The 25719-nt window shown below is 38.0% G+C and overlaps 1 long non-coding RNA gene across 1 annotated transcript; it reads left to right on the top strand.

The window, feature by feature from the left end:
- The first annotated feature begins 1709 nt into the window (after positions 1–1709).
- Positions 1710–25700, top strand: LOC122645650. The gene is made up of 4 exons (XR_006330496.1): positions 1710–1720; positions 6451–6455; positions 15805–15811; positions 25661–25700. It is a non-coding gene; the product is annotated as an uncharacterized LOC122645650 (long non-coding RNA).
- The last annotated feature ends 19 nt before the right edge of the window (positions 25701–25719 follow it).

Below are 25719 nucleotides of genomic sequence, written 5' to 3'. Positions count from 1 at the left end.
CTTGGTAGCTTCGCTTTTTGCATATATCCATAGAGACTTTGAGACATTGATGCAAGAGTTTTTTGAGTTTCCTTCCAAGGAATTTCGATCAAGTCACCCTGCTTCATGAGGCATAATGCCCTGTCTAGTCCTAAGGAATTCCACTTTCTTTTCTGTTTCTTTTTTTTTTCTTTTTTTTCATTCACTTCCACTTTCATGCTTTGCCTTGCCACAAACAAATTGGTCTCAACTACTAGCCAAAAGATCAAAGGGTCCATAAAACACAGAGTAATCTAGCCATCAAATGAAATAGCACTCATATTTTCCAATTCAATCCCCATCACCGGATACAAACTAATTACAGTCCTTGAAAAAGGATTTTTTATTATTTCGCATGCTAGAACACCTAATTCCATCTTTCTCTCGTTTTGCATTCAAAGAGCCATATGCACAAAACCAAACTATTGTCAAAATCAAAATTCACCAATTAAGCCCAACATCCCCCCCCCCACACTTAATTCATGCATTGTCCTCAATGCATGCATAAAAAAAAGAATAAGGACAAGGGAGAAGATGAAGGGGCTTACCAGATATAATAAAAAAAAGGGCCATAAAGAATGATGAGCTCTACAAAAAGTGCTAGGAGTAGCAATAGAAATCTCAATCCATGGCTAGTAAATGGAGAAATAGCTTCAGAACCAGAAAACACTCGACCATGAATTTTAGTAAAGCGAGAAATAATACGGAAGTTAAGCACAACTGAGAAATATCCAATAGAAAAATCTGTACTCATGGGACAGTGAAAAATGAAGGCAATAAAACTCAGGCCATAAATCCGTCCCTCCTCTCCCGTTTGCAATGTAGAACACCCATCATTTTTTGAAAAACCAATCAAAAATGGATCACAATAAGCATAAAAAGGATTATGAATAACCTCATCTAAATAATCATAAAAAATTGGAGGTTTACTCAAATCAATCCTAGCAATACAACTATCCGCTCTTTGCATAACTTGGTTTGCCAAATAAGGATCATGGAAATATGCTTGAAAGGCATTATGACTGACATTGTCCTCCTCAATAAAATCCTCAAACCTAGGAGGTTTGGACAAATCAACATGTGAGACAATGAAATCCTCAAAATGACAATTATCTAAGTTTTCCAAAGAGAGAGGGGGAGATCGAATTTCTTGGCTTTCTATGTTATCATGAAAATCTGATTCTAAATCAATAAATTCACTAGGCTCACTAAAATCAGAAATTTCAGGCAAAAGGTGGACTTCCCCAAGTAGCTTATCAAACCTCGCTTCACTAATATCTTTAGGAGACTCAATCTCAACAAATAAATTGTCATGAAAAACATCTTGTTGGGAGTGACTCTCATTAACCTCAAATTGGGGTGGTGGACTTTCAATATCATTAAATTGGGGATGGAGTGGTTCATTCTGAACAGGAATCTGATAACATAGACTAGGTTCAGGCTGACTAGGTAATGTACCCATTTCCTCCTCCTGCTCCATGGTGATCAGTTGAGAGAGTTGCTTCTCCATGGTATTTTGGCTTGTTGTGAGAAGATCTATGTATTTCTCAAGTTCATTCAGTCTGGCCTCCTCACCCATGTTCTGAAATTCAGGGGGTTGGTGGTATGGTTCAAGAAGAGGTGGCCCATTGAGATTCAATGGAGGGTTGGGCATTAGAGGACCATACTGACCATGATATTGGAAATTGGGTGATCCAACTTGGTTATTCCATTGATCCCACGAGAAATAGGGATGATCACTCCACCCGTGATTGTAAGTGCCAAAAAAATTATATTGAAATTGAGGACTCACATTCTCATCACCATTGCTACCCCCATAAAGATTAGGGCATCCTTCCATAACATGGATAGTCTGGGGATGTGACCAATCAAAATTTCCCGAAAGCCCATAGTTGGGTTGGGGAGCAAAATTGTACTGGGGTGGTGCAAAATTGTTATCTATCTCACTACTTTTGGCTTCCCTAACCTGTTTAAACATTTCCTCCAAAATCATGGTTGCCTTAGCATAGGTCCATCTTTCCCCCAAAGTCTTATAAGGAAGTGTATCTCCCATTATTCTAAATTAACCACCTATCCCAAATTGAGGTCTCCCATAAAAAAAAGTTTAAAGAAAAATAAAATACTAGAAAAAAAAAATACTAAAAACAAGAGGGAGCCCAAGGTAGATAGTGCATCTATCCCTCAGAAATCGAAACAATGGTTCCAAAGCTGTAAGGTTGTCATATAGGTTGACAGCAAGGGAACCCGTATAGTCTTCACGAGCCACCTACGGGCAACTCCAAATGGATTCTGATGTAGGGTGGAGGACTACTATACGTTTATGTTTCCAACGCTCTCACTATGTCGCTTTCCTGTTATCAAGAGTGGTCACCTCCAAAGATAAGTCACATGTCAATCCAAACCACCCAACGAATCAAGGGGCACCAAGATTGGCTGAGTTTGAGCATATGAAGGACTTTAGATTAGGCGCATACTATTTGAAACAGAAGAGAAACAGGAGGAGGTTTTCAAAAATTTTTTTTTTTTTTAAAAAGAAAGAGGAGAAAGAGAAGAAACTAAAGCACTTCGAATTACTTAAAAATAAAAAAAATAAAGTGGTCAATAATCTCCCCGGCAACGGCGCCAAAAACTTGTTTAAGTTAAAATAAAACCGCAAGAGTACGGGTCAATCGTAGCTACGGGTCGAATACGAGGAGATATACGCCACTCTATTTAACTAACTTAAAAGTAATGCAAAGTGAACCAAATTAAAGTGTTAAATTAAACTAATTAAACAAACAAAAATCATTGCATCCTAACTCATAAGCATCTAACAAAATTAAGGGATTAAATCGGTGTCCTAACACATGAGCATCTAACCTATCAAACTAAAGCGAATTGAAAGGAATAAAAATGCATCCATAAACCACAATCATATAAAATTAAAATAAAAGAAATAGAGGGGGAAGAAGAAGAAGATAGAGAGAGATAGAGGAGATGGAGAATGAGATTGAGAGTTTAGATAGTAAAATCTGGATGTGCTTGCATGAATGTAAATGAAAAGCTTGAATACTTGCATAAACTTACAATGACCTCCTCTTCTAAATCTTCAAGTCTTGTCATCAACTTAAGAACTTAGACTAGAAGGCTTAAAACCTAAACTAGAATTAAGAAATTACAACCCAATTGAAGACTTAAATTAAAATTAAAGCATAAACTAAACCTATTATAACCATTAACTAAAAATCATAAAAGCAAACTAGAACTTAGAAAAACCAAAAATCACAAATTAGAAGGAGAAGAAGAGAAGAAATTTCACTAAGTGAATGAACTAAAAATTACACTAAAAACGGAATTAAAATTAAACTAGAAACTAACTAAAAACTGAACTAAAAAACTAACTTTCTACAACCCAAAGGGCAAGGGGTATTTATAGGGGGGAGAGAATAGAAGAGAGAAGAGGGAAGTGTAGGAGAAATATTCCCTAAGAAAAGAGAATATTCTCTTCTCCTTCCTCTTTTACAATGCCTTGAATCCTAAGAAAAAAAGAAAAAAATAGAAAGAAGAAGAAGAGAAAATTGTTTACATAGAACTTCTATTTCTAGAAAAGTAAACTTCCAATTCTAACAAGTGCTTCCTTCTCTTTGTAGATATCTTCTCCAAGCAATAAAATCAAAGATGCTTTGACTTTTCAACTTTCCATAGGTGAGAGAATATCTTTTAAAATAAATCTATCATAAGTAGAATTCCAGAAGTGCCCTTGAGAAGTTGGAGGAGAGAGAGAGTAAGGGTGATGACTAGGATTTCTTCAAGAATAAATAAAATACCCATTCTGTCCTTCAGAAAACGTGGAGCATGGGATGCTTATATAGGCCTCACCATTGTGTTCCTTGCAAAAAATCACCCAAAATAGACCCAAATTTAGTCCAATTTGGAGTTCGGGAGCCCAAGATATCTCAAGTTGAAGTTGGATTGTCCAGAGCCCTCCAAATGGAATCTTTCGGGTACAAGAAATATAACTTCTAGTTATTACATTACAGTCCCTATAATCCGAACTTTCACTTCATTTTGTCTCCGGCCGACTGTCAATAATTATAAATAAACCCCTACAGACCATTTTCGCGCTTCGTTACGGAAACGGCCGCAACTTCTTCGTTTCAACTCGGAATCAAGTGCCGTTTGAACCGTTATGAAGCTGACTCGATGGGCTACGCATCCAAGCCATTAACACCTTTAAACAGATTAAAAACATTTCCTTAGCATCATCTCCTCCATTTTCACAAGAATTCACCTAAAACCTGAAAAGCACAAGAAAGCACCGAGTAACTCTGTCCAATGTGGTAAAATGTATGCTTTATGCCCTAAGATTTCACACATAAATGTGCGAATCAAATGCGAAGGGATAGGTTGTAGGACATAAAAGGTCACCCATGACAAAACCAATATACCTATCACTCGTAAATACAAAGTGAGTTGGGGGTATGTGGTTCCTTTCCTATACCAATCAGTACAAGATCATCGATTGTTGCTTCATCGAGGATTACCCATGATAACATATGGGGTGCAATGACTAACCATGGGGTTGAGCTATCATGTATTGTAAATTTGTACATGTGTGTAGTGCAGAAAATGGCCATGAATTGATCGCAAGATTCCCACAAGGAGCATCCTTGTTGCCTGATTTCCCTTTGAACACTCTTGTGCAAGAAGCGGCTATCATCTAATCTCAAAGTGCTTAGTATGATGTGTCCCACCTCCCCGGGGCTAGAGTCACAACAGAGAGCACTCTAGTCATTTGGTGTCATTTTGACCACAATGCATGATGCGGTTAAAAGAATCATGATACAATAATAGGGTTAGCTAAACATGTTATCATACAAGTGATGTTCAAGAAAGAATGTTCTTCTATTAAAACAAAGCATTTAGTAGTGAAAGCTTGACCTTAAATCCTGTCTCATGGAGTCGCCACTATAGGTACCACGACTTAGGGGAGGTTTCGAAAGATGAAATTCCTCTCTCATTTGGGTCCCTTGGTTACTGGAATTCGAGATATGCATGATAAAAGGAGTCACTACCTAGGATGAAGGCCTAGGACCCATAAGCGTAGCTTGATCCATGGTGTGTGAAAAGGGATAGATTTGATTCCATATGGTTTGGTCACTGTCTGGGTCAGAGGTTAGGTTATGGGGTGGGAAGGTTTTAGGCACCCACCTCACCCTGTTGAACCAGTCTTTCTATCAGATGATGAAGTTCTCCCGATTATAACATGTACTATAACACAACAAGCATGGCAAATATTTGATTAATTTATTGGACATTAAAAAAAAACTACATGTCATTCCTACGCATACTATTACTATTTACACTAACTCATGTTGCTTTAATGATCTATATTTTGCCAAATTAAAGGGAAGATGAAGAAATTATACATGAGGTCAAACCTGGAGTAGGGTCAAAATAGGGGGCCCCTTCTCTCTGAAGGATGAATATATATAATCGGATGAATATATATGATCTCACAACTTAGGTGTAGGTAGGTGGACTGTCTGCTTCTCTTTGGATGGGCATCACTCTTGGAGGGTCTTAGAAGGCTTTGGGGTTTTAGGACACCAAAAGGTGACTGAGGGCGTCGAAGAATACCAAAAAATGGCAAAACAAAGCTTGGGCATGAATTCTAAGGCAATAGATCCATCTTGGGAAATAGGAGGGGACCTCTATTTATAATGGGACCCCTATAATTCCATTCCTCCATGAAATGTAGTTTCTTATTTTGTGGCTCCATGGTGGTATGAATCCTTAGCACAATGCCACAGGTTCTGCCACGAGGGTTGGCCTTGTATAGCCACGGGGTCACGGGTGTTTGTATTCCACAATGCGGTTGCATGGAAATAGCCGCAGAAGACGTCCCACGACACCATAGAAATCCCTTAAGCAATGGGTGGACCCGTAGAGTCTTTTTTGGGTTTTTTTTATGATGTGGTGTACTTCAATTGGTCAGTTTGGGTTTTTGTGGTGATGGTGGTTAGACGGGCCCTTCTTGAGAGAGAAGCGGGTGTCTATTCACATACAGTTGTTGTATTTGCTGGAGGGTGAAAAAGTTTAGTGTCTACAAGTATCAATATCAATGTAATGCAACCTCACCTAGGCTACTTGAATAAAGGATCAGGAGAGTGAGCCAAACTCAACTACAAAAAGGCGAAATATGATAGATTCGCACCCTATTAGTAAAATGGCAATAACATTGTACTCATAGATCGGTTTGGGATGAATCAAGTTGCAGATTCGAGATAAGAGAAAGGGCTACAATGTTTATAAATAAGTCTTCTTCAGAAAATAAATGGAAAGTTCTATAAAACACTCATGAAGTTAGTGCACGAATTCTGAAAAATAAAATTAAACAAAAACAAAGGATAGAGATAGGAACTGTTATGGGATGAAACTCAACTCTTCTAGGATGTGTTTGCAACTCCAAGGTTCTTAAAACTCTTCCAGGATGCAAAGAAGATAGGGAAAGCTCCTACTCTTCAAGAAAGGAGTAAAATTCTTCAAGGTTTTAAGTACATATAGAAAACACGAACCCTTCAAGGTTGATGAAAAACACTCTTCAAGTTTTTTAAGAGATGAACTCAATTTGGTTCAAAGAGATGCCAAAGGCACTTTCATTCAAAATCATCAAAATTCACTATTACAAACAAGATAGGTAGGCCTTTTATAGGCAAAACAAAGCTAAACCCTAAAAGCTCCTACAATATCTTGACCGTCCATTAACAATGTGATTCTAGGGTTAAGATTAAGTTGCTACACAACTTACTAAGGAAGAAAATGACTTTCAAACAAAGACAATCCACTATCTAGTGGGTTGAACCTCCATTATATGCCAACATATAGATTCTAACTCCCATGTCTTGGTGTAATCTTTCATATATTGAAGTAATTCTTTGTGTTGAAGTTGAACTTTCCAAGACTTTCTTTGTGAAGACTCAAGATATAGTTTGTAGAAGACCAAAATAGTGCTCATAGGATGAAGTGTAGCATGGAAAAGACCAAAAGACTTTGACTAGGATTCCACTACTAGTTTTAAGCCACTCTGGAGTGGGGCTATATTGTTGGGATGAAAAGTAGCCTAGGCACTTGGTGCTTGGTTCCCTCTTGGCATTGGTTCAAATGGATCAAATGGGCTTGGCACCGGATATGGGCTGACCTCCTTAGGGGCTGCACTTGTGTATGCACTTGGACTTGGGTTTCATTATTCTAGGTTGCATCACAATGCATACCGTAAATACTATCCTAAATTAGAAGAGTCAACTCTTGAGGTTGTGGATGTCATACAATACCATCTATTGGTGATGGATATGGGTATTAATACGGATTTCCAAGTATTGGAATTTGGCTTCCAACAAACCGAGGCTGGGGCATTAAACCATGCACTTGCATCGCAGGAATGGGTCCATAAGCAGGTGGAAGTTCATAGTTGAACATTGGCTTGGACATGCAGGTAGTTGAATGCTCAGATACCCGATCTCCACCATGAAAATTTATAGAAAGCTCGGTTATTGAGTGGGAACTAGAGCGATTTCTATTTGCCATGCAACATTTCCATCTTTCTACTTTTTTCTCTCTTTGATGAGAATTATGATGGCCACCTAATGCTTGTGGCATTGAGAAAATCTTGGAGCAATATCTCCATGGATGATTCCAATCCACCACATGCTGATTTTCTTTGTCATTGTTTTTACTTGCCATAACATTTGAGTTCAGCTCAGATGGCTCTTGACAATCGCTTGACCCTAAAGCAATATTAGATTTGTTCTGCATCATGATGAAACTTAAGGAAAATGAAAAATACAAAGAAAAAAGAAGAAGAGTAATGGATGGATGAGGTGGCAGATTAAGATCCCAAAGATCAACATAGGAGAAAGAAAAGTTTGAAAGCTCTACAACATAATAGAAAGTAGATGAAATAGAAAATAGATGAAAAGTGCGGTTTTCAGGAGACATTTATCAATCACTTTACCAAGAGGTAACCTTAGATTAGTCCTTTATGGTGATAAATTGTTATAAAAATGAAAAACAATAACAGAGTGAAGGAAGAGGAGGATCAATTAACTATATTGATATCCAAATATCAATATAGAGAAAAAAATGTTTCAAAGTTGTGCAACAGAACGAAAAGTAATGAGAAAAGAAATTGAAGGAGAAGCTTCTCAAAGGCTCTTAACAATTGCTTGATCCAAAGGTAGTCGTAGAGTAGTTTTGCATGGTGATGAAAGATAAAAAAAAAAAGAAAAAAAGAAGTGATAAACCAGAAATAATGAAAAGAACAGAGAATGGAGGAAGAGGAGGAGGATGAAGAGCAGGTGATCCCAAATATCAAAATAGGAACGCTTGAGAGCTCTGCAATATAATAGCTATGGAAAAGATAAGAAGGAAGGCTGTGTGGGTTTCTCATTGCCTCACTGTCTCCTCAGTCAGACTAATTATAGATATTTAAACAATTTATTAGTTTAGAATCCACACTACGGCTTTCTTTATTGGTGTGCAGATGGCATGCGACAAGCACATTGGACAACTGTGGATTGAATGTGATGCAGAGATGGTTGTGATTGCTATAAAAAATGGGAACATCCCATGGAAATTCAAACAGGCTTGGCTCGGTGTGGCAAACTATCTCCAAGGCATCAGGTGGAAAATCACTCATAGCTTCAGGGAGGCAAATACAGTGGCTGACATTATTGCAAAGAAATGTGCCTCTACTCACACTTCTCAACGATGGGATAAAGCACCTTCCTATGCTCACTATGAGATTGAATGGGACTTGCAAGAGAGCAGCCGATTTCGGTTTCGATGATGGTGGAATTCTAACCCCTGATTTGTGCTGGTGTAGGTACTCCTTGACTTCCTGTTGATGGTAATGCCGAAGGTGGGATTTCAGGGATGTCCTATAACTGGTTTATTGTAGGCATAGTGCCAAGGATGTTGCTATATCTTGGGTGTCCCCTACATGGGAGCATTCTTGAACTTGTACTTTACTCATTTTTCTAATATATACTTTGCTGACTTTCAGCAAAAAAAAAGAATCCATGGAGATTGTTATAAAGTATATATTATTTAATATGGTGGATACCTAATTGTATGAAAATAGGAGGTGATTTCATATTTATATGTCATTCGTATGCATAAGTATATCCACCAAGTAATATTTTGGGAAAAAAGAACTTTGTCGTGAGTGTAGCTTACACCAGCACTCTCAAGAGTCTATCTCTCCTCCCCATATGAAAAGACACCTATGCCTCCTTGTTTTGAGGAGGTGAGAGATAGACACATGAGCAGAAAACTACTTCACAATAATAAATCTTTGAGTTCATTAGAGATTTAATTAAACTTATATAAAGGAAGTGTAGTGTGATTTTGTAATGTTGCATTTTACCACATATAGAAGGATAATTGTGATAATGCTAAAACACAAAAGAGGATAGTTGTGACTTATTAGGCAATCCCCTAGGGCAAAGTTTAATATAAAGTTATTTTTATTAGAGCTCATATAGTTATGGATGTACATTAGGTGTAGCCATGTGTATGTTTCTATTAGGTTCTAGAACCTTTTTGTTGTATATATATTGACACTATTTCATTAATAAAATATCTTTTGGAAGTCATTTCACAACATGGTATCAGTTTTCTGTTCTTTGACTCTCACGAGCGTCGATCCTGCCTCGTGATCTGCTCTTCCCTTTCTTTATTTTTTGGTTTTTCGTTTTCTGCGTTTTCTTGGTTGTTGTGTGCCATGTCTCTCTCTCAGTTCTTTTTCTGTGTCTTTCTTGAATGCTTCTTCTTCTCTCTCATGGTGCACTCGTCTTTGCTTTCTGGCTCTGCACCGGAGGTTTCTCAAACTCCTTTGGTTGTTGCATTGATTGTTTCTCCGCATCTGCCATTTAAGCTTTCGTCCTTCAATTATATGCTTTGGAGAGCTCAGTTTCTTCCTCTTCTGAGAGAATATGATTTTCTTGGCTTTATTGACAGTAGCTCTCCCAGACCGTCCTCGGCTGATTCGTCTGCTTCGCTCTGGGATCGCCAGGATCAGCTCATTCTGAGCTGGATCATCTCTTCCCTTTCTGAGTCGACGATCTGGCAGGTGGTCAGTTCTCCGACTGCACGGCATGCCTGGGATACTTTGGCTCGAATTTATGCCCCGTCGTCTCGCACAAGGATTCTTGATCTGAAAGAACGCTTGACTCGTATTCGAAAGGCTCTGACTTTGTTGCCGCTTACTTGCTTAGGGTTCGATCTTTGTCTGATGCCCTAGCAGCGATCGATCAGCCGATTCAAGATGAAGATCTTGTCCTTACAACTCTTCGGGGTCTTGGTCCTGATTTCAAGGATTTCGCGACTTCGATTCGTCTTCGAGCAGAACCTGTTACATTCATGGATCTTATGGATCTGCTGTCCATCCATGAAAGCTACTTGCAATCAATCATTGATGAGGTTACAACCGCTCTTGCACTGCTAATATGGCATCCTCTGGCTCCTTTGGGACTGCTGGTTCCTATAGCTCGTCTGGCTCTTATGGATCTTCTGTGCCTGATTCCTCTAAGCCTGCACTTTATCAGCGCAATAAGCGCTATATTCAGTCTCGTTTTCATGGCAATCGTCGACAGAACTCACGCACCTCTCCGAGGTACCAAGATCAGAATACTCAGCCATGGTCTAGCAATCAATCTGGCTCCTCTGGATCTTGTGATTTCTCTGTGAGTAATTCCCCTGGTTCTAAGGACTCGTCTGAAACTCATGGTAAGTCTTCCCCTCACAAATCTGCGTCTCTGTGCCAAATTTGCACTCGTGAAGGTCATGTTGCTTCTCATTGCCCCCAACACTTCAATCATGCAATCTTGGGTAATTGTTTTGCAACTTCTTTCAGTGATACCTCTGTTGCTCACTCTACTTGGCTTTTAGACTCAGGGTCTAACAATCATCTCACTACAGATATGAGCAATCTTGCTCTTACCTATCCCTTCTGTGGTCCTGAACAGATCATTGTTGGGAATGGTCAAGGTGTGTCCATTGCTGGTTCAGGCTCTACTTTGCTTCATACTTCTGGCCGTAATTTTGTTTTGACTAACATTCTTTTGGTGCCTGGCATTCATAGGAATCTTTTATCTATCCAGCATTTTTGTGCTGACAATGGTGTGTTCTTTGAGTTTAATTCTGATTCTTTTTTTTTATCAAGGATCGGAGAACGACACGGGTGCTATTCCAAGGCCGGAGTAGCAACGGCCTGTATGAGTTGTCCCTTCCAGCGAATACCAGTGGTTCTCATGGTGTTGCTCATTCTGCTGTGCGTGTTTCTCTGGATCATTGGCATTCTCGGTTGGGGCATCCTGCTCTTCCTACTGTGAAAAATGTTATTCGTGATTTTGCTTTGCCTGTTTCCAGTACTACTTTCAGTTTCTGTAAGGCTTGTAATTGCACTAAGAGCCATCGGCTCCATTTACCTTCTTCTTCCTCTGTTAGCACTGCACCTCTTGCACTGATACATTGTGATGTTTGGGGCCCTGCCCCTATGCTTTCTCATGATAAATTTCGATTCTATGTGCTCTTTGTGGATGACTAGAGTAGGTATAATTGGTTGTTTCCTATTACACGCAAATCTGATGTGTTACCTGTGTTTGTTAAGTTCAAGACCATGGTTGAAAATTTCTTCTCTACTTCCATAAAATGCATCCAAACTGATGGGGGAGGGGAGTTTCAAATGCTTGATTCTTTTTTGGGAACCCATGGCATCTCTAGACAGGTTTCCTATCCTCATACGCAAACCCAGAATGGCATTGTTGAACGTAAGCATAGACATGTTGTGGAATCTGGTCTGGCCTTGCTATTTCATTCTCATGTTCCTTCCACTTTTTGGTCATATGCTTTTCTCACGGCTGTTTATTTGATAAATTGCATTCCTTCCCCAGTCCTTGGTGGTGCGTGTCCCCTTTACAAATTGTTTGGGACAGCCCCTGATTACAGGTTTCTAAAGACCTTTGGATGTCTCTGTTTTCCATGGTTAAGACCGTATGCACCCAACAAACTTGAGCCTCGGTCTGTACCTTGTCTCTTCGGTCTGTACCTTGTCTCTTCTTGGGATACTCTCTTACTCACAAAGGCTACAAGTGTCTGGATACTGTGACCAGTAGACTGTACATCAGTCGCCATGTCACTTTTCATGAGACTCTGTTTCCCTTCTCCGGGTTACCTTCCTCTTGCTCTCCTGCTAGTCAGCCCATGGTTGATTCCTGGTGTTTTGATACACCACCGCTACTATATCCCTGCACCACCGTCCCTCCTGGGGTCCCTACACCACCTTTGGTCTCGGCTACTTCACCACCCATTGCAGATCTCCAACCACGGATTTCTCCGTGCGTGACTGCTGGCCCACTCACGAGCCCATGAGAGGTTGCTAATCTGGTGCCTAAACAATGATAGTGTTCCAGGTTCAAACGTTGGAAATGGATTACCTGAAGACAATAGGCTCACTGCAGACCCACCACATATTAGGTCGTCAGGTGTTGGCGTTTTGGCTCCCACAGGCCCATCCAATAATATTGGGCCATCAGATTTTGGGCCTTCACGGGCTGCACCAGTATCCACCCATCCTATGATAACAAGCTCTCGGACTGGCTCTTTACGAGCACCTTCTCGGCTCACTCTCGGGGCTGCTAAGCAGCCTATTGATTACAGTATGGTTGAATCTGCCAGTCCGAGTCAGGCCATGAAATCTCCAGAGTGGCGACATGCCATGGACGTTGAGTTTACAGCTCTTCTTCACAATGGCACGTGGTCCTTGGTTCCTCCTTCACCCAAATAGAATGTTGTTGGGTGCAAATGGCGATATAAAGCCCGATTAGTGGCTAAGGGGTTTCATCAATGCCCCAGTATTGATTACACAGACACGTTTAGTCCAGTCATCAAACAAGCCACCATTCGGCTCATTTTGGCCATTGCGGTTACTCAACACTGGTCGATTCGGCAATTGGATATTAATAATGCCTTTCTCCATAGACGGTTGACTGAGGATGTTTACATGCTTTAGCCTCCGGGATTTGTTGATCCGGCCCATCCGGACTATGTTTGCCATCTCCATAAATCACTATATTGTCTAAAGCAAGCCCCGCGTGCATGGTACACTCGCTTGAGTGATTTCTTGTTATCTTATGGCTTTATCGCTTCCAAGACAGACACATCCTTATCTATTATCGCAACAAGGATGTTGTTTTGTATTGTTTGGTCTATGTTGACGACCTTGTCATTACGGGCTCCTGCTCAGTTACCATACGCACCCTGATCAGTGTGCTATCTACCACTTTTGCACTAAAGGATCTAGGAGATTTACACTATTTTTTGGGTTTGGAGGTATCTCGGTCTTCTATTGGTTTGTTTATATCTCAACGCAAATATGTCATGGATCTTCTTTAGAGTACTGGTATGCCACTTGCTAAACCCATAGCAACACCGATTGCGTCTGGGGCACCTTTGTCTATCTCTGCCGGGATTCCATTGGCTGATGGTACGGAGTTTCTTATGACCCGACCAGACATCAGTTTTGCTGTCAATTGTTTGGCCTAGTTTATGCATTGCCCCATAGATGTTCATTGGGCAGCGGCTAAACGACTTTTAAGGTATTTGAAGCACTCTAGTGAGGATGGTCTTCATATTAAACCGAGTTCTACCTTCTCGTTACAAGCTTATACGGATGCAGATTGGGCAGGGTGCCATGATGATTGCAAGTCCACTACTGGTTATGCTATCTTTTTTGGGTCCACACTGGTGTCGTGGGTATCCAAGAAGCAAAAGACCGTTTCCCACTCCAGTACAAAGGCTGAATATCGGGCTGTGGCATCTGCTGCTACTGAATTAGTGTGGTTACGTTCATTGCTTCAGGAACTTGGTCTATTTCTACCTCAACAACCTATGGTCTGGTGTGATAATGTTGGGGCTACATTTCTTTCGGCCAAACCCGTGTTTCATGCCCGAATGAAACACATTGAGATTGACTATCACTTTGTGCATGATATGGTTGCATCAGGTCATCTTGCTGTTCGTTATGTCTCTACTGTGGATCAATATGTCGACATCCTCACCAAGGGTCTGTCTCGTGTTCGGTTTACTTGGCTTCGTGGCAAGCTCACTGTTGGCTCACCCCCATTGAGCTTGAGGGGGGCTGTTATGGATGTACATTAGGTGTAGCCACGTGTATGTTTCTATTTCATTAATAAAATATCTTTTGGAATTCATTTCACAACACATACAATAAGAAATGTCCCAAGATAATTACGATGATCCTCATTACATTAGACAAAGTCAATATCATCATCAATTCATCAATTGGAATCATTTGATTTAAAGTTTACCCTTGCATTATTTATAGCCCAAAACTTAAACCAAATTTGTAAGTTACTTTGAATAAATAGCGGTTTATGCTGAGGCATTTTCCTCAGTGTTACTAAAAAGAGTTAAACTATCATGTGATTCTAGTTATTATGAATAAACACATAAATACAAAATTTAAACTAATTTTGATTAAAAATGCTACATTATAAATATCTGTTTTCAATCGCAGAATTCTAGGATACTGCACAATCTATTATTTTTTATTAATATAGAAATAATGAAAGAAAGTGTAAGTGGTATCTTCCCGCCATTTCAATAATTAGACATTAACTTTCCCGACATTTGTAACTTTTATTACATGCACTTATTCATTCTTTGGAACTGGACACGTTTCGTGTCACATAATTGACAAAGTAACTATTATGTATCAGTTAATTTTTTAGCACTTTAAAAGCAATTGCCCTTGACAAGCACATTCATCTGGAGAGAGTACCCATTGCAATGCTTGTCGGGAGATACATTCTAACTGTGTATAAACTTTAATTTTTATTAATGTAGAAATACTAAAAGAAAGTATAAGTGGTATCTTCCCGCCATTTCATTAATTATACATTAACTTTTCTGATATTTGTAATTTTTATTACATGCATCTATTCATTCTTTAGAACTAGACACGTTTCGTGTCACATAATCGACAAAGTAACTATTATGTATCAATTAATTTTTGAGCACTCTAAAAGCAGTTGCCCTTGACAAGCACATATATTTGGAGAAAGTACCCATTGCCATGCTTGTCGGGAGATACATTGTAACTGTGGATAAACTTTAGGTACCTAGGTTGGAATTATGGAGACCTTGGAATAATTTTTAAAAAAAAAAATAAATAAAACAAGTATATGGTAAATAATTTAACAACAATAGGATTGAATGTAGGATAGTGAAAATTGATACTACAGAGATACTCCCAAGTATTAATTTTAAATAGTTAAGTTAAATCATAAATAAAGAAGGTTAAGAGAGAATGATTTTGGACAAAGAATTAGACCTAGGTGGATAAAGGGTAGGGCTACTTTTGGAATGTTGTGTGATTGGTTTATTCTTTTATCTCAAAGAAAAATTTTATAGGATAGTTATACGACTAGCAGTGATACATGGAGGTTTTTTTTTGTGATAAAAAATATATTAAGGAAAAGAGCAAAGCAAAACAAAATAGCCAAACTGGCTATCCAAGAGTGAGGGAACCCAAACAACAGAAATAATACAACTAATAAAAAGGAAGAAGCATAAAAAACTAAGGAGGGAAACAAAAATAGAAAGATGACACATAAAAAATGGGAGGGAATAAACAATAGTCAAAGGATTATACATCAAGAATCTGAGGGAAGGGAGAAATAAGTGGAAAATCCTAAGAGGAGACAAAATGCCTATTTCTCAAAGTGTCCAGGTTCACATATCGAAAAAAGTTAAATTTTGATTTCAAAAGTGATGCATGAAGTTGAATGTTGGGGATTGAAGAAACAATATATGTTGGCATATTAGATTTTGCCCAATACTTCATAATGTGAAATATATTTTAGTAATAATGAAACATGAATATCACGGTGGCAGTCTGATAAACTGGACACCTTGGTGTTAACCTAATGATCATGACAGTTTTGGGAATACTACTGAAAGCATCAAGCCTATTAATTGAATTAGGTGGTGTGTCTATAAAACTATTGGGTTAGGTATGGGACTTTGAAACACTAGGGTTGTATATGGTTGTCTTAAGTAAAATCAATGGGTTGGTTATGATCCCAAGAAAACAATAAGTGTCTTCCCACTAGGATAAGTAACACTTAATGTTTTGGATGGCACCATGAAAAGCTATACCAGGGTTAAAGTCCCGGTTATCCTGGGTGTATTTTCTTGTGTTTGTTTTGTAACAGTAGCTTGCTTCATCATATGAAGATAGTGCACGTACTTAGGATTTCTAGTTCACTCCCCCCCTTGGGCTACATCTTTTGGTCAATTACATATTATCAAACTAGTTGTTTTTATCACCCAAGAATGTAAAATCTACGTAGAATGCATTCAAAGAATGTATACTAAACACACTCTTACTATAATTGAAATAAGAACCCATCCAATCTCTGAGTGCTTAGTATGATGTGTCCCATCTCCCTGAGGGTAGAGACACAACAAAGAACACCCTTGTCGTTTGATTTCATTTCGAACAGAATGCATGATGTGGTTGAAACAATCATGATACAACAATAGGGTTAGCTAAACATGTTATTATACAAGTGATGTTTAAGGAAGAATGTTCTTGCATTAAAAAAGAGCATTTAATATTGAAAACTTGACCTTAAATCCTCCCTAGAAGAGTCACCATTGTGGGTACTGCGACCTGGGGGAGGTTCCGAAGGATGAAATTCTTCTCTCATTTAGGTCCCTTGGCGATCGAAATTTGGGATATACATGATAAAAGGAGTCATCACCTAGGATGAGGGTCTAAGACCTATAGGTGTAGCCTGATCCATTGCATGTGAAAAGGGATAGATTTGATACCATATGGTCTGGTCACAGTTTAGGTAAGAGGTTAGGTTATGGGGTGGGAAGGTGTTAGGCACCCACCACACCCAGTTGAACCAGTTGAATATTTGATTAACTTATTGTACAGTAACAACGTCAAAAGAAAGCTACATGTCATTCCTATGCATACTATCACTATTTACACTAACTCATGGGGCTTTAATGATCAATATTTTGCCAAATTAAAGGGAAAATGAAGAAATTATACCTGGCGTCGACCCTGGAGTAGGGTCAAAATGGGAGGGTCCCTTCTCTCCCAAAGATGAATACATCTCGCAGCTTTGGTATAGGCGGGTTGATTGTCTTCTTCTCTCTCGATGGGCATCGCTCTTGGAGGGTCTAAAAAGCCTTTGGAGTTTTAGGATACCAAAAGGTGACTGAGGGCGTCGAAGAACACCAAAAAGTGGCAAAACAAAGCTTGGGCATAAATTCTAAGGCAATAGGTCCGTCTTGAGAAATAGGAGGGGACCCCTATGATTCCATGGCACCATGGAATGTACTTTCTTCTATTGTGGCTCTAATCCTTACCACAAAGCCATAGATGCTGCCACAAGGCTTGGCCTTGTACCATGTATAGACGTGGGGACATGGGTGTATGTATTCCACATCGCGGCTGTGCGAAAACAGCAGCAAAAGATGTCCGACGACATCATGGGAACCCCTGAAGCAATGTGTGGAGCCGTAGAGTCTTTTTTGGGTTTTTTAATGATGTGGCACACTTGTATGGGTTAGTTTTGATTTTTTTTTTATGGTGATGGTGGTTAGATGGGCCCTGCTTGAGAGAGGAGCTGGTGTCTATTCACATCCAATTGTTGTCTTTGCTGGAGGGTGGCAAATTTTAGTGTCTAAGTATCAATATCAATGCATAGGATAAATACTATCCTAAATTTTCCATGTCTTTTTTGCCATTACTTGAGAATTTTAATGGGAGAGTTTAAGGTTAAATGGAGAGATTTTTGGGTGTTATTTTTAGTAAGAAATTTAATGGTGTTTATGGAATAAATTTTATAAAAAAAACTTATTGAAACTCTTACCATTTAGAGAAAACAATGGTTCCACCCCTCTTTTGTTCTTTTAAGGGATGCGGTATCAATTCATGCACAAAAAGTAAAACAATAACTTTTTTATTATAAAATAATATTTACACAGTTTTATTTACAAAGAAAAATATAAAAAGGACAAACTACGAAATGACAAGAAAGGGTGAGAAAATACAAGTAACAGCATGGGGGGGAGAGAGAGAGAGAGAGATCCCAAACATTATTTTACAACTTCAAAGTTAGATCCACACTTCCAGTTGAATTCACATCGTCTTCAACCAACAACTTTGGCTCTTCTTCTCTTAGAAGATCAACTCCTGAGGTTGTGGATGCCATACAATACCCTCTATTGGTGGTGGATATGGGTAGAAATATGGATTTTCAAGTATTGGAATTTGGCCTCCAACAAACCTAAGCTGGGGCATTAAACCGTGCAAAATTGGGCAAATATTGGAATCCAGTTGGAGGTTCATACTGGAACATTAGCTTGGACATGCGGGTCGATGAATGCTCAGATACCCGATCTCCACCATGAAAATTTACTGAAAGCTCGGTTATTGAGTGGGAACTAGAGCGATTTTTATTTGCCATGCGATGTTTCCTTCTTTCCTTAGCTTTCTCTCTTCGATGAGCATTCTGATGGCCACCTAAAGCTTGTGGTGTTGAGAAAATCTTGGAGCAATAGCTGCATGGATGATTCCAGTCCACCACATGCTGATTTTCTTTCTCTTTGTTTATACTTGGCATGACATTTGAGTTCGGCTCAAATGGCTCAGGGAAATTGCTTGACCCTAAAGCAACATTAGATCCATTCTGCATCGTGATGAAACTTAAGGAAAATGAAAACAAAAAAAAACAAAAAAACAAAAAAAACAAAAAAGAAGAAGAGGAAGAGGAAGAAGAGTAGGTGATCCCAAATATCAAAATAGGAACGCTTCAGAGTACTGCAATAAAATAACTATGGGAAAGATAAGAGGGAAGGATATGGGTTTCTTTCTCATTGCCTCACTACCTTCTCAATGAGACTATTTATAGAAATTTAAACAATTTATTAAGTTAAAATCCAAGGAGATTCTTATAAAGTATATTTTAATTAATAGGGTGGATACCTAATTGTATGAAAACAGGATGTGATTTCATATATGTATGTCTTTTGTATGCATAAGTATATCCACCTAGTAATATTTTGGGAAAAAGAACTCTATGGGAGTGTAGCCTATGCCAGTACTCCTAGGTGTCCATTTCTCTCCTCCACATATGAAAAGACACCTATGCCCCCTTGTTTTGACAAGGAGAGAGATAGACATATGAGCAGAAAACTACTTCACAATAGTAAATCTTTGAGTTCATTATAGATTTAATTAAACTTATATGGAGGAAGTGGAGTGTGATTTTGTAATACTATATTTTACCACATATAGAAGGATAATTGTGATAATGCTAAAGTAAAAAAGAGGATATTGTGACTTGTTAGGCAATCCCCTAGGGCAAAGTTTAATATAAAGTTATTTTTATTAGAGCTCATACAATAAGAAATATCCCAAGAAAATTACGATGATCCTCATTACATCAGACAAAGTCAATATGATCATTACTTTATCAATTGGAATCATTTGATTTAAAGTTTACCCTTGCATTATTTATAGCCGAAAACTTAAACCAAATTTATAAGTTACTTTGAATAGATAGCGGTTTAAGCTGAGGCATTTTCCTCAGTGTTACTAAAAAGAGTTTAACTATCATGTGATTGTAGTTATCATGAACAAATACATAAATACAAAATTTAAACTTATTTTTATTACTAATGCTCCATTATGCATACTTGTTTTCAACCATAGATTTCTAGAATACGGCATAATCCGTAAAATTTTATGAACGTAGAAATAATGAAAGAAAGTATAAGTGGTATTTTCCCGCCATTTCAATAATTAGACATTAAAATTTCTGACATTTATAACTTTTATTACTTGCACTTGTTCATTCTTTGGAACTGGACACGTTTCGTGTCACATAATCAACAAAGTAACTATTATGTATCAGTTTATTTTTGAGCACTTTAAAAGCAGTTGCCCTTGACAAGCACATACATCTGGAGAGAGTACCCATTGCAATGCTTGTCGGGAGATACATTGTAATTGTGGATAAACTTTAGGCACCTAGGTTGGAATTATGGAGACCTTGGAATAAAAACACTTCTAAAATAAGTAGCAAGTATGGTGAATAATTTAACAACAATAGGATTGAATGTAGGGCAGTGAAAATTGATAATGCAAAGATACTCCCGAGTATTAAGTTTAGATAGTTAGGTTCAATCATAAATAAAGAAGGGTACAACGAGGATGGCTTTGGAATTTTATGTGATTGGCTTATTCTTTTAACTCGATGAAAAATTTTATAGGACAGTTATACGACTAGCAATGATACATATAGTTTTTTTTTTGTGAATGAAAAATACATTAAGGAAAAGTGCATAGCAAAACAATTAAAATAACCAAACTGGCTATCCAAGAGTGGGGGAACCCAAACAAGAGAATAATACAACTAAAAAAAAAGGAAGAAACATCAAAATCCAAATTGGGAGGGCGGGGGGGGGGGGGGGAGAAACCATAAAGGATTATACATCAAGATCCGAGGGAGGGAAGAAATAAGTGGAAGATCTCGAGATAAAATGCCTATTTCTTAAAGTGTCTGGGTTCACATATCGAAAAAAAGTCTATTTCTGATCTCAAAAGTGATTCATGGAGTTGAATGGTGAGGATTGAAGAAATAACATATGTTAGCATATTAGATTTTTTCATAATACTTCATAATGTACAATATATTTTAGTAATGATGAAACATTAACATTCTGGTGACAGTTTGGCAAACTGGACACCTTGGTAGCAACCTGATGGTCATGATAGTTTTTGGAAATACTAATGATTTGTTAAGTGTTGAAAGGTTCATATACTCCTACCAACCTCGAGAAGAACAAATAATGAAGCATGAAAACATCAGGCCTAATAACTGAATTAGGTGGCGAGTCAATAAAACTATTGGGTTAGGTATGAGACTATGAAACACTAGGATTTGTAAGTGGTAATTGTCTTGAGTAAAATCAATGGGTTAGTTATGAGCCCAAGAAAACAAGTATCATCCCATTAGGATAAGTTGGACTTAACAGTTTGAATAGCACCAGGAAAAGCTATACTTTGGATTTCCAGGATCCTTGGGCTACATATTTGGATCAATAACATATTATAAAACATAGTGCAGAGAAATAAGAACCCAACAGTTTGGCCAACATTTGTGAGGTTTAGGTTAATGGGTTGATGGTTTGAGTTTAATTTGTCAATAGTTTTCTTGATCATCTCACCGGTCTTCATGGAGTTCTATCTAAGGTTTATGGTTTTAATTTAGTTATTTATTTATTTTCTTTTGAAAAAAAAAAAACGCTATCTGGTCGTGTGCAGTGTGTGGCTCCTGTATCAAGACACAGGGCCACATGAAATGATCGCTGTTGCACCCCCATGAAATGGCGTTTATCTCTGAGGGCACGATGGTCATTTTGTGCAGTCTATGCCCATACGACTGAGTAACGTTCACTTCTCATAAATGGGAAACTTTTTTTCGCATAATTGGAATTTTTAATGTGTATGTATTTGTATACACAAAATACATACATACAAAATATTCATATATGTAGCATACAAAAATGTACGTCTCTCTTTGTGGATAACTATTGGCCCCAAGGAAAGATTGGGAACAAAATCACATGAATGCATATTCAGGATTTTTATCGCCCCAGTACTTATCCCCCATTTCTCCTCAAGTACTCACTGGTAGCTCGACACGTGGCTTATATTAATCCAACTGTCACTATTGAAAAACCAAATTTTAACCTCAAAACCGTAAATCCCAGATTTTCCCTCCATTTCCATTCTCTCCTCTCGGTGAACGACGACGACGACGACGAGAGTCCCTCCATTCAACGAAAATCCTCTCCGTGAACGACGGCCAAATCAGAGCTGCAATCGAACTTCTTGGGTTTGGAATCCCTAACTCCCTCCCTGCCAAACTCTGAGACGATAATTCATCTTCCTGCAACTTCAATCACTCTAGGTATTTCTTTCTAAGAACTATTATCAATTATATGAAAGTTCCAAGGGACAATTTGTTTTCTCAAATTTTTATTCTGTTTAGTTTACTTGCTGGAGTTTCTTTCTTAATGCGAATCGGTAATTGAGTTATTTTCTCCCAAAACTAGTGGGTTTCACTCTTGAATTACCTTGTGCATTTATTTTTTCTGTACGGTTTATTGAGCCCTTATGAGTCTACCCACCACTAGGGGTGGGGGAGGGGAAGAGTATTGCTATGACTTTTGCAGTGATGAAGAAAGGATTTCTTGTTTAGTGTTATTTCTGGGCATAATTATTTTCTTCTTGGTCAAAGCAGCATTGATAGGGATTCAGGTTTTTTCCGGAAGAATTTGGTTATGGGATTCCTTGGTGAGGCTTCTTACGTTTCATCCATTGCTAAGTCCAACTGTTAGGAATTTATTCTTGTCAGAATTAATTTTTCCTCCAAAGTAAATGTAAAATGTTATCTCCTAACCTGGAGTTGGATATGTTTCTGAAACATTATTCTAGATTTCCCCCTGAACCAACCAGGATTATGATAAATTTTTAGTGAATCTGACAAGCTGTCTATGGTTTTCACTTCCTTGATTTATGAGAGGGGAATAATATCCCTAGTGTGGGTTCTTATCATGGAGATTCCTTGTTTTGATTGAACTGAGAGATTTCCTACAACCATTGTACTATTTAACATCTGCTTAGTGCACACATTTGAAGCTTGAAGCAAGGAAATATTGGTTTATTATGTTCTACATGTGCATATATATCATCTAGATGTCAATCTCACTTCAATGCTGTGTTTAGAGTTAAGCCGGTTAGTATCATCATGGCATTATCTTCTTATCTGCATCAGTTGCTGCATAAATCATGCGCATTCCCTACTCCATGTTCATATATTGCACATTCTATATATGGTATTTCGTTAGATCTTAATTAGAAACCTATCATGGTGTTTGTGAAAAAGTGTATTTAATCTTATAATAGTAATTAATCTCTGTTCACACCTTGTCACCCATTTATCTGATCAATATCAATGAGGATTCTCTTGATATTGTATCTAAGATTCCTAGTTTCCTCCCCCTGTGTAGGAAAACCACAAGGTATAGGAGCAAAAGTTATAAAGGAGAGATATATAGATTGAAAGAATGAAAGAAGAAGAAAAAAAAGAAGGAAATTACTTAAAAGCTTAGGTTTCCATGGCAAAAAAGGATGGCTGGGAGCAATGATGAGTGTTTCCTATAGAGGGGAAAGGATGATCAGGAATCTGCCATTTTCATTGTTTAATGGAGTGAAAGGGAGAGAAATAAAGGAGAATTAAAAACCAAAGTGAAAAGAACAAAATTCAAGCCTTGTAACAATCTTCGTGGGTTCTCCCTCTTTAAACCTCTTCTCTCTCTCTCTGTTTCTTCTCTATTATACCTTTCCTTCTCTCTCTGAATTTCTTTTTCCTTAACACCCCTCTAAAGAGGTCAGTAGGAATAAGGGACAGGGAAGAGAAGAGAAGAGAAAGAGAACCAAGAGAGTATAGTGAGATGAAATGAATATGGGTGGAAGTATACAACACCCATTATATACATATATAGGGAAAAGTTTTTGCTGTCATTCTACATGGGTTGTGTATTTGTAACTTGTGTGTTTATTTTGGGTGATTTAAGTTTGACTGTTTGACTGATATTCTACAGCTTATTCTTCCATAATTCCATTCCATGATGAACATCTATCTGCACTTTCCATCTGAAAATTGAAAGTAAATGGATAGGTCTTGGAAACAGAATACACTATTCCATTGTATTAAGAACTGACGATTACATTTCTTTGTTTACGCATGGGAAAAAGTTTTGAACTGAAAAGATTCGGTTCAGGTTTTCATTTAAGAACATTTACTTACCTTTCTCAAATGGCTTGCAACTCTCTATATTATTATATAATATTAACTGAGTGTCATGAACATGTAAATTGATTTTTGGATTTTGCTTTCCATTATGACCATTTAGGAGTTGGATGTCAAATTGCTCGGCAGATTTGGTTGGAGTTGGATGTCACAGAAGTTTGATAATGTTTTTTCTTTTCTTTTCTTCTTAATGTGAATGGAACCATTGCATTTGTATATCAATTGATCAAAAACAAATCCATGTTATTTGGATACGATTTGGATCATGATTTGACTGTATCTGAAGAAGAGTTCTGCATATGCCATTGATGTAGATCTTTGAGTCTTAGACCTCTACTTTTTGCTATTGTTTAGGTGGGTTTATGGATAATCCAATAGTCACACCGGATAAAGACATAGGTACAGATGATGAGATTAAGCCTAAGATTGGCATGCAATTTAAATCAGACAAGGATGCATTTGATTTCTATAATAGTTACGGAAGAAGATTGGGTTTTAGTATCAGGAGGGAATATGCAAACAAGTGCAAAAAAGATAAGACAATAATAACTTCGAGGAGATTCGTATGTAATAAAGAAGGTGTTCGGAAGGAAGACAAACATGGTGGTGTAAAGAATCCTCGAGTGGAGACGAGATCCAATTGTCCCGCTCGCATGGGAATAAAAATTTTGAAAAATGGTTTATACCAATGCTATGATTTTGTTGAAAATCATAATCATGAGCTTCATTTACCATCTACCACCCACAAGATGCGGTCACAACGGCAAGTTTCGGCGATACATGAGCATGAAATTGACTTAGCCGATGATTCTGGAATTAGACTTAAGGCCGCATTTGAGTACATGGGTAGACAGGCAGGTGGGAAACAGAACCTTGGTTATACACCAGTGGATCATTACAATTATCTCCGAAGTAAACGTCAACGTGACTTAGAGTATGGTGTTGCCGGGAGTTTGTTACGGTATTTTGGGAAACAAACAAGGATCAATCCCTCTTTTAGCTACAGTGTGCAGTTGGATACAGATGAGCAAATAACTAATATTTTTTAGGCAGATGCGAGAATGGTAATGGATTATTCCCTTTTTGGTGATGTTGTGACCTTTGATACTACATTTTGTACAAACAAGGAGAATAGGCCTTTTGGTATTTTTTCTGGATTTAATCATCACAGAGGAGTTGTTATATTTGGGGCAACACTTTTATATTATGAGACGGCTGAATCATTTAAATGGTTGTTTGAGGCTTTCTTGGAAAGTCATGGGCAAAAAAAACCTAAAACAATATTTACAGATCAAGATGCTGCCATGGCAAAGGCAATTTCGGAGGTGTTTATTGGAACATGGCATGGTTTGTGTACTTGGCATTTAATGCAAAATGGCATTAGGCATCTAGGTAACTTAATGAAGGATGGGTCAAGCTTTCTATCAGATCTGAAGATGTGTATATATCATTATGATGAGGAAGCACAATTTGAGACTGCATGGGAACAATTAAGGAGTAATTATCGGGTTGAAAATGGTTCATGGTTGGATCGTATAAATGGACTTAAACGGAAGTGGGCCAAATGTTTCATGAAGAATACATTTACAGGAGGTATGCAGAGTACACAGCTAAGTGAAAGTATAAATGCTGATTTGAAGGATTATACAAAGTCTACTTTAGACATTATACAGTTTTTAAAGCATTTTGAAAGAGTAGTTAATGATAAGCGTGCTAATGAATTGAAGGCTGA

The sequence above is a fragment of the Telopea speciosissima genome, chromosome 11 (genome assembly GCF_018873765.1).
Source record: "Telopea speciosissima isolate NSW1024214 ecotype Mountain lineage chromosome 11, Tspe_v1, whole genome shotgun sequence".
Taxonomy (NCBI): Eukaryota; Viridiplantae; Streptophyta; class Magnoliopsida; order Proteales; family Proteaceae; genus Telopea; species Telopea speciosissima.
This window is presented reverse-complemented; position numbering and strand designations above follow the sequence as displayed.